Source organism: Podarcis erhardii (assembly GCF_964252035.2).
Source record: "Podarcis erhardii genome assembly, chromosome: 1".
Taxonomy (NCBI): domain Eukaryota; kingdom Metazoa; phylum Chordata; class Lepidosauria; order Squamata; family Lacertidae; genus Podarcis; species Podarcis erhardii.
The window spans coordinates 17,147,399-17,157,446 of record NC_138497.1 but is presented as its reverse complement, the minus strand read 5'-3'; the positions used below and the strand labels follow the sequence as shown (position 1 = coordinate 17,157,446).

The following is a 10,048-nucleotide window of genomic DNA, read 5'->3' as shown; positions in this document are numbered from 1 at the left end:
TTAAGAGCTGTTGTCAATGCTACACGCAGAGCAGACCCACTGAAATTAGTGGGCCTGATTAACTTGGGTCTATTAATTGGAGAATAATTGACAAGCTACACATTTATGCACCTGCAGACCCTCATTTTACTGGAACTAGACACAGTATTCCAAATGTGGTTATATCATAGCTTTGCCTAAAGAAGGCGTGGCTAACCTGTCCCTTCCAGATGTTACTGAACTACAGCTCTCGTCATCCCCAGCCAATATGGTCAATGGTCAGGAATGATGGTTATTATAGTTCAGCAACCTCTGAAGGGCATCAGGTTAGCATAAATGCTGCCAGGATCACACATCTGGGTGGCAGCAGCTGCAAGAAAAGGTGTACTTGTGGGTCAGGTACAATTTCACGAAACCTTTCACCCATACACTGAGGAGTTTATCAAATCCCTTTCTATCACTGTTTCTCAAACTGGGTCCCCAGCTGTTGTCGGACTACAACTCCCATCCCACCACTGGTCCTGCTAGAAAAGGATGGCGGGAGTTGTGGTCCAACAACAGCTGGGGACCCAAGATTGAGAAACACTGTAATATCTAGCTCATCTCCAGCGAGGAAGAAAATCATTGAACACCCCAACGCTCGTTTGCCCTTTTCCCCCACAGCAGTGCCTGGTCGCTTCTTTGGAAAGTGAGGTTTTTGGAAGCTACATACAAGCACGAGCAAGATCTCCCACTGAAGTGAGAATGGAAGCCAAATGTAACTGAACTGAACTGGAGGATCTTTTGCACTGGTTTTTGACAGCTGTGCTATTTTGTCTTGTGGGACCCATCCAATTTGGATAGCTTTGAAAGATAGGTTCATGGAGAAGTCTATTGATGGCTATTATGTTCTGCCTCCACTGTCAAGACTAGGGCTGGGCGATATCAGCTTTCCAACATCTCAGTCATATCACCATCCAAGCAAGCACTGTGGTCTGGTGATATACCACAACGTTGAAAAAACAAGCAGCAACAGCTGGGAAAAGATAGACATAACATTTTACAAGGACAGGAAGGAAAACCATGGGCAGAATAATCGTCACACACAGGAGGAGTAAGGATATACCATAGTTTGAAACGCTTCACCTGTAGCTTTATAAATCATTTAATGTGTCAAGACGAATGAATGTCGTTAATATTGCAGTTGTTGTATAAGGGATTGTTAATTTGAATGGAATATAATTGAGATGAATAAGATGATGGACGCCTTCATGGATCACTGCCTTGGCATGGCGAAGGGGCTTGAATAACTCAGAGAAGCTATGAGCTATGCCATGCAGGACCACCCAAGATGGACAGGTCATAGTGGAGAGTTTTGACCAAACGTGATCCACCTGGAGCAGGAACCAGCAAGCCACTCCAGTATCCCTGCCAAGAAAACTCAATGGACAAAGGCAACAGGCATATAAAAGTTATGGCGCTGGAAGATGAGCCCCTCAGGTCAGAAGGCGTCCAACATGCTACTGAGGAAGAGCGTAGGACAAGTACAAGTAGATTCAGAGCTGATGAAGCGGCTGGGCCAAAGCCGAAAGGACGCTCAGTTGCGGATATGCCTGGAAGCGAAAGGATGAATCCCAAGCCGAAATTAAGATCGCCGGAAGGAATATCAACAACCTCAGATATGCAGATGACACAACCTTGATGGCAGAAAGTGAGGAGGAATTAAAGAACCTTTTAATGACAGTAAAAGAGGAGAGTGCAAAATATGGTCTGAAGCTCAACATAAAAAAACCCAAAGATCATGGCCACTGGTCCCATCACTTTTTTGGGCTCCATGATCACTGCAGATGGTGACAGCAGTCACAAAATTAAAAGACGCCTGCTCCTTGGTAGAAAGGCGATGGCAAACCTAGATGGCATCTTAAAAAGCAGAGACATCACCTTGCCAACAAAGGTCTGTATAGTTAAAGCCATGGTTTTCCCAGTAGTGATGTATGGAAGTGAGAGCTGGACCATCAAGAAGGCTGATCGCCAAAGAATTGATGCTTTTGAATTATGGTGCTGGAGGAGACTCTTGAGGGTCCCATGGACTGCAAGAAGATCAAACCTATCCATTCTTAAGGAAATCAGCCCTGGAAGGACAGATCGTGAAGCTGAGGCTCCAATACTTTGGCCATCTCATGAGAAGAGAAGACTCCCTGGAAAAGACCCTGATGTTGGGAAAGATGGAGGGCACACGGAGAAGGGGACGACAGAGGACGAGATGGTTGGACAGTGTTCTCGAAGCTACAAACATGAGCCTGACCAAACTGCGGGAGGCAGTGGAAGACAGGAGTGCCTGGCGTGCTCTGGTCCATGGGGTCACGAAGAGTCGGACACGACTAAACGACTAAACAACAACAACAACAAAGATGATGGGACACAGAAACAAAGCAAATCATCAAACCATCAATTCTAGCACGCGGGAGGCCACCTAAATTATATAATTTGGCATCTGAATGATTGGGATTAGTAATTGTATTATAATTTGGCATTGTTATAATGAGGCTACCATTGGATTATTGTAACTGAAAACTAATAAAAATTATTGTTCTTTAAAAAAGTTGAAAAAACAAGCTGCATTGGCCTCAGCCTGAGCGGTGCCAGGTGAAACTGCCACAGCCCTCACCGCAGGAGCTGAGGTGGTTTCAGTTTAAAGAAGCCAAGGGAGGACTAAGGTTTATCAGCTCAGCGATACAGCTTGCTCCTTCTTCTGTGGTTTTGCCCGGCAGTATATCACAGGTGAAACCGCCGCTGCTCCTGAGTCCCTCTGCTACCAGCAGCCCGAAGTTGAAAGCGGTGTTGGTTGTAGAGGGACTCAGGAGTGGTGGCAGTTTCACCTGTGATACACCACCGGATGAAGCTGCCATCGTGGTCTATCAGTCATACCAGTCCTGGTGCCAGGGACTGGACTGAGGAGGAATGGTGGGAGCCCCCCCCCTTTTTTCTGAACCTTCCCAAGGGCAGGAGGACAGTATTGATTGAGAACAGTGGTTTGCAGAAGGGCATAGTCCAGAGGGGAAAAGCTGGAAAATACTGGGTGAGGAACAGCTAGAAGAGGAAAGGCCAAGAGAGAGACAGCTGGCAGATTCAGTGTCATTGGACAGCATTCCTGATACACACCCCTTCGCCTAATACTAGAAGGGCTTGGAAAGTGTTAGAACAGAAAGCGCAATGGCAAGAAGCTCAGACTACCCGATGTAGGAGTGATGTAGATTAATGGGGACGGAGGGGGTAAACCTTTACTAGGAGCAACACCATTTTTTGAGATATATGCATTCCTTTGTCTTTTGCTGTGATCATTCAATAACTTATCTGGTAAGAATGCTCCTTTTATTTGATCTCCTTATTTACTGCCACCAGGGGAGGGATATGATTCCCTGAAGTCTGACACCTGGGCAATGTATCGATATCTCGCCCAGGCCTAGTCAAGACGGTAAGCCTCTGAATAATACTAGTTTCTGGATTTCACCAAGTGGTCTCTGGGTGGCCACATTGAATAAAGGAAGCTTGACTAGATGGGATTGGCTGAACCATCAGGACTTTTCTTGCCTTCTTAGACTTTGCATGCACCAGAGCTAGGCATGAGCATCAGAGCTCTGCTACATGGGAAAGGACAATGACTTGTTAAGGCAATAACAACTGTGAGCAAATCTTAATGGGTGATACATTGGAAGGTGGTCCAATAGTTTTGCTTTAAAAGTGCCATTAGTTCATTTGGATCTGCTTGTGAAGATAAATAGATACTAGAGGAACAGTTATACTCTCACTCTTTTAAATTGCTGACAGTAATCTGCTCTTATGAGGTATTAAAACGTAGCTCTTTGGCTGCAGTCTTCAAACTCCTCTCTAGTATTATTATTTGTCGGAAATCAAGCCTTTATCAGGAGAAACTGGCAACTCTCCCAGGCACCCGGCATGATTCCCTGTTGACCTCCCTGGCTGCATTCCCCAGCAAGATCCAGGCTAGGTCGCAATAGGCAATCTTTCTCAGCGTGAGAAGAACACACCCCTCTTTCCTGCCCCCCCCCCCCGGGCAGGGGAAAGAGATAGACAGAAACGTATTTACATGCCTTTATTTCTGTCTTTGCAGCGTTACAAAAAACATGACTGCTCTCCTCAAGCTCCAGCAGTCTAGTGAAAAACACTTCCTGGACAGGAACAAATGGAAGAGTTCATATTACACTCTGAGCTAATTCCGGTGCTTCACACTGTGAATTGACTGTCCCTCTGTTTCCCACGGGCAGTCCCAACATTCCCATTATGTTTACTTTTCAAGCTAGCACTTTGCAGCTGCATTGCATCCATATCGTAACATTATTGTCTAATAGTCATTTGTTAATTAGGTTTTAGGAGCCTTTTTATTAATGTTCCCACTATAGGTAGAAGCTCAAAGTGGACTGCCCATTTTAAACAAAGAATCTTTATTAAAACACAAGCTGCTGAAAACAAGGGATGGGTGAATCTGTCCATTTTGGTTTCTTATCAGTTTCTCCTTTTGCCCCCCCCCCCCCATCGTAGGTTCTGTTCTCCACATTTCTACATCAGGGAAGTGCGAATTTTGATCGGTGTCTGTGTTTCGGTGCAGAGAGTTTTTCAAGCTCTTTTTCTTCAAAATGCAAAGTGGTGTTTCTAGCAGAATGTCTCTCCAGCTATATGTGTGGGTGTCCAATCTGGCTTTCTCTTAACTTTACTGCTGCCTGCTACAGCTCATCAGGGCTTGGTGAGGAGAAAGAGAGAGAGAGAGAGTGAAATATACTCGGAGTCAAGAGTGGATTTCATGCTCTTTATTCAGCTCATAGTGGTGAGGAGGAATGGAAGTTCCCCCACAATATCTGCTTTATATACATTATTTACACAATGGGCTGCACGTGATTGGCTAATTCCAGGATTCTCCTGTAGGCCAATCAGGTTGTGGATTCACTTCCACCTGGAGCTGGATTGGGTGGCTCCTGCGGACCAATCCTACTGCTGCATTGTTCTAGGACCAATCAGACTGCTGCATTCTGAATCCTATTGTTCTAGGACCAATCAGACTGCTGCATTTTGGATCCTATTATTCTAGGACCAATCAGACTACTGCATTTTTGGATGCTATTCAACTCAGTACATAACAGAGAGAGAGACTCACATCTCTCCTCCACCCAGCTTTGCCTCTGGCCCTGCCAATGTCTGCCTCTGGTCTCACGCAGCACTAGCATGCGGCTCTCTGGAGAGGAAATGCGGACCTTGGGTTGAAAAGGGGTTCCCCAGCCCTGTTGTAACATTTAGTTGAGAGTCCTTGAGTACTTCATTTCCAGTGGCATCCCTGCTGCCCCAGCCCTGTGCCAAGATGGCAAGATGAAACGGGTATATGTATGAAAAGATTAAATGAGTCCCCCTAAGATTCCGATCTGGCACAACCTTTCTTCTAAATCAACGTGCATTAAACATGAATGAATTTTTTCTCCCCCCCCCCCCGGAACTCAATATTTGACCACTTTTAAGCTTCAAACAATTAAGAAGGAAGCCAGATGGCAGTGTAAAACTCATCAGCAGATTTTGTTTGTGTCTGGTGGCATGACCCCAGGACTCAAATACATTGGCAGGCAATAATATAGTTTATCAAAGATTATGCAGATTATGACCTCTCTGTGGATCCCGTAAATATTCTCTTGCACAGCTTGATCTGGAATTCATCCCTTTGGAAAGAAAGGGGAGGATGGTTGCATTTTTATTGATGAGGGAGGAATGAAAACTGTTTTAATAAGAAGGGAAAAAAGCAACATACAAAAGTATAGCAGATTATAGAGGGTTGGGAAGAAACAAAGCTACAGAACAATCCAACTCTCTCCCAACCCAGTATTCTGGATTTGGGGTAGGTGAATTTGGGGTAGGATGAGATGTCCCTGGGCCTAGCTCTGCTGGCTAAACCAGCATCCCACCTGCTGGCACCTATGTAGTGGTGTGAGCATCACTGTTGGTGTGACACTCTCACATCCACCCACCATTTATGTGTGTGAGTGCCAAATGGGTCTCCAAATGGTCTCCAAATGGCCGCTCTGGAGGTGGGGAAGGACTGAGCTGGTCTGGATTCCGTTGGCTCCTGAGCTGGTCCTGCTGCCATCATGCAACAAGCATTTGGTCCAATCCGAACATCACCACCCTGCTCCGCCTTCCATGGCAGAGGGAAGATTAGGTCTGTGCTATTGGCATTGCTCAGGAATTGCAAGAAAGCAAAGAGCCAGTGTTGTTTTGAATTCTAGTGGTTAAAATCAGTGTAATTTTGACAGTCAGTCAGTTTTATTGCGCATAGCCAAAGGCTGTCACAATGTACACAGAATCATTCAACAATTAAAAGAAAATACGCTGGATTAAAACAAGAAACTTAAAACATTTGTATTATCAAGACATTACCTACTCTAAAAAGAGCTATAAAAGCACCTTAATATACAGGTTAAGACATTAAACAATAACATTTATATGCTAAAATCATCACATGGCTACTAATATATTAAAAAATAATGTTAATTAAGACAATGTGCAATTATATTCGGAGTTTGGTGATAAAGATAGAATATAGCTTGATGTAGATAGGGTCAAATAAATTCATCTCCTTTGCAGTTGGTGGCTATGTTGGCTATATAATTTGCTCTAATTTTCCTGGCGGCAGTTGCAAAGAGTGCTACTCGCCAGGTCACATACTTATCTGTGTCTGCGAGGAGATATAAAATCAAGTTAAGTCTGTCATCTCAATTCAAAGCAATGTTCGATTGTATTCAACCATACAAGAAAACCTGCTCCTTGATCTCAGGAGCCATCCTGCAAAATTTGGATACAATCTCTTAGGGGGAGTCCAAATGTATGGAGAACACACAAATAAACAACTTTGCAACATACCGTATTTTTCGCTCTATAGGACGCACTTTTCCCCCTCCAAAAATGAAGGGGAAATGTGTGTGCATCCTATGGAGCGAATGCAGGCTTTCGCTGAAGCCTGGAGAGCGAGAGGGGTCGGTGCGCACTGACCCCTCTCACTCTCCAGGCTTCAGGCAGCTATCTGCAAGCCTTCGGAGCACGGTGGGAGTTCCCGCTAGGCTCTGAAGGCTTGCGGATAGCAGCCTGTTCTGGGGGCTGGAGTCAGGGGAAGCTTGAGCTTCCCCCGCCCCAACCCCGTGGCTGGGGGGGGGTGTTCTTTCTTTATTTCCCCCCCTAAAAATTAGGTGCACCCTATGGTCTGGTGCGCCCTATGGAGCAAAAAATACGGTATATATGGTTAATAAAAGAAACACTCTGCTTATGCTTCTAAATGTTTATCTACGAGCAGATCCTGGGGAAGGATCACTTTTTTTTTAAATGACATTGAAATGATGTGTTTGTTATTCTTAATTTTAAAAACAAAAGTTGACTTTACAATACATTTAATCTCTAGATTTCTTTTTGGAACTGTATGTGGTTTAACTCTGTACATTTTGGAAGCAATCAGGCAAGTGTCAGTACTCCAAAAGCCACATATCAATGAATATTGTGGGTGATTGATGGTGGAAGAAATAGTCGGTGGAATATGCTGATATCTACGTATATAGTTGCATCATTTCCCCAGTGACTTTTATGTTTTTGGCAACACTGATAATGCAAACAGTTTGTTTGAAAAAGCATCGCCTCCCAAACCTGTTGAAGCAGAAGCAAATTATGAGTTTTATAATAGTGTTCTCATTAAAACATGACATCTCGCTTCTCAGGTATGTGATGGAACTGGGTTATATTGCATTGTAACTGCTAATTACCATCCCTGAATATGTCAAAATCGAAAATAAAGATCTTTTCAGAAGGCAATGTGGCAGTGAAGTATAGTGGATAAATTTAGAACCTTGGGGTCCCATTCCTCCCACCACCAGCACTGAGATGGTAAATGCATATCTCAAGTCCTCCTGATATAGCTGAACTGTTGCTCCCATTGTCCCTAACCATTGGCAGGTGGGCAGAATCCTGCCTGCAGGCTTCCCACAGCTATCTGGTTGGCTGCTATGTGAACAGGATACTGGACTAGATGGGCTGTTGGTCTCATCCAGCAGGCTCTTATGTTCATAGCTCTAGCAATTTCCATTGGGGTGAGACTTGCCACTAACATGTCTCAGCAGAGGGCTGTAGAATTCTCTGTTTAGAGAAAGCTTCAAGTGGTGTTGGAGCTGCATCAAACAGTCTATCAGAATATTTGTAAGTTGCTGCAATGGGAATAATGCTACATCATGGCAATGGCCCGGTTTGTACATTACTCTAACCATGGTTTAGTGGGAATGTGGCATGTGCAGGCTCCAGGAGAGGAGATCGCAGTCACTTTGTTCCTTCCTAGCCAATCTGTTGCTGTGCTATGCTGCTCTGAACTAAACCATGGCTTGGCTTAGTGAATCATTCCAATGAAGCTCATGGTTTAGCTTCCCCCAGACAAACCATTGGATGTAACCGAGGGTTTGTCCTACGGTTTACTGCTCATGTTTTGTCTTGGAGAGCGAAACCATGAGCCCAGTTTGGATGACATGCTAAGTCAAGCCATAGCTTAAGGCACAGCAGCAGTATGGCGAAGGAGAGACAAAGCAGCAGGGATTTCTTCTTCAGGAGTTATCATGCTTGTGCAGTCACACTAAGCCATAGTTCAGCATGCTGTGTGGACCAGTGTTATTCCCAGGAGCACTGCTGAGGATAGATATGGCTACTTCCACAGGCCTGCAAAACTGGGACATTAGCAATCACCCCAGGATACCTCATGCAGTCTCTACGCACCTGCCTGTTATGAGTGAGTGTCTTCTTCACAATGGCAAACAGTTGGCCGTCTTGTCTACGCGAGATGCCTGTACATAAAGGTGGTTGCTTGAGTTTAAAGTTTGGAGCTGAAAGAAACAAGAGTAGAGTTCCACTGTGAGGGGAGAGAGGGAGGGATAATTGAAGAAGCCTTCCCACAGGGAGTAAATAATTAAAATGCTAATAGACCTAACTAGACTCAAAGATGTTTGTTCAAACATCTCCCCAGGGTAGGTGGACATGATAATGGAATTGTATCTTGCTGCTATTTCTCCACAGCAACAATATCTCTTAGAAATACGTTGTGCATCATGCTAAGAGGGAAGGACGGTGTCATGTGACGCAAATGACAGAGACTCTGTGCAGATCCTGAGATCATGCAGCAATGATTGTGGGTTCCTGTGTAACAGAAAACTAATCTGTCTAATGGCATCTCCAGGCATCCTCCATGTGTTACTGCATTCATAAGGGAATTTCTGACCTGGGTAGAAGTCTGTGTTGCTAAGGGGAAGCAGGTGGCCTGCTTGCTTCTCTTCATCAATACCACTCTACAGTTCAGTGGAAGCTGATCCATTTGAGGGAATGGGACCCTGTTCCAGCAATCCACCTTGTTCCATCTGCCCTCAGCCAGCTCCCATCTGCCTGCCTCCAGTCCACCAAGTGGCACTGGCTGTCCCCTTCCTCCTCCGTAGACTCAGTCTCAGTTGGCCTCAGCAGGAAAGAGGATGGGGGACAAAAGTAGAATTAGTTGGTCCTGTCTGTCACTGGGTGTCAGGCTTTGAGGAATCAGCTTCCTTCCTCTGTGGCAGTAAAACAAAGATCAAATGAAAGGAGCTTCTTACCAGTTAGAATCTTTAATAATCACAGTGAGAGAACAAAGAACCTGTTTCCCAGAAATGGCGGTGCTCCCAATTAAGGCTTAGACCCCCTCCATCCCTATTAATGTATGTCACTCCTACGTCTTGTAATCTGAGCTTGTACCCTCTGTGCTTTCTGTTCTGAGACTTTCTGAGCTCTTCTCGACCTTGGGGAGAGCGGAGGGATACTATCCAACGACTGTAAATCTGCTAACCCTCTCTCTTCTGATGTTTCTTCTCCTAGGTGTTCCCCATCTGGTATTTCTCAGCTTCTGCCTTCTGAACTATGCCCCTCTGCAAACCACTGTTCCAAGTCTATACTGTCCTCCTGCTCTTGACAAGATTCAGGAGCAGGAGCAGGGGGAGGGGGTGGCTCCCACCATTCCTCCTCAGCACGGTCCCTGACATCGTGTTTG

At 45.1% G+C, this 10,048-nt stretch overlaps 2 long non-coding RNA genes across 3 annotated transcripts; both read right to left on the bottom strand.

Annotated features, from left to right (window-relative positions):
- Window positions 1-4,507: 4,507 nt before the first annotated feature.
- Window positions 4,508-5,671, bottom strand: LOC309348774. Of its 2 annotated transcripts, XR_014159546.1 has the most exons (3): window positions 5,625-5,671; window positions 5,129-5,206; window positions 4,508-4,716 (listed from the first exon to the last, which is right to left on the bottom strand). It is a non-coding gene; the product is annotated as an uncharacterized lncRNA (long non-coding RNA). The 2 variants fall into 2 exon arrangements; XR_014159545.1 differs by having other exon boundaries at window positions 4,508-5,206.
- Window positions 5,672-6,561: 890 nt separating this feature from the next.
- Window positions 6,562-9,765, bottom strand: LOC309349064. The gene is made up of 3 exons (XR_014159654.1): window positions 9,618-9,765; window positions 8,738-8,864; window positions 6,562-6,798 (listed from the first exon to the last, which is right to left on the bottom strand). It is a non-coding gene; the product is annotated as an uncharacterized lncRNA (long non-coding RNA).
- Between the last annotated feature and the right edge of the window lie 283 nt (window positions 9,766-10,048).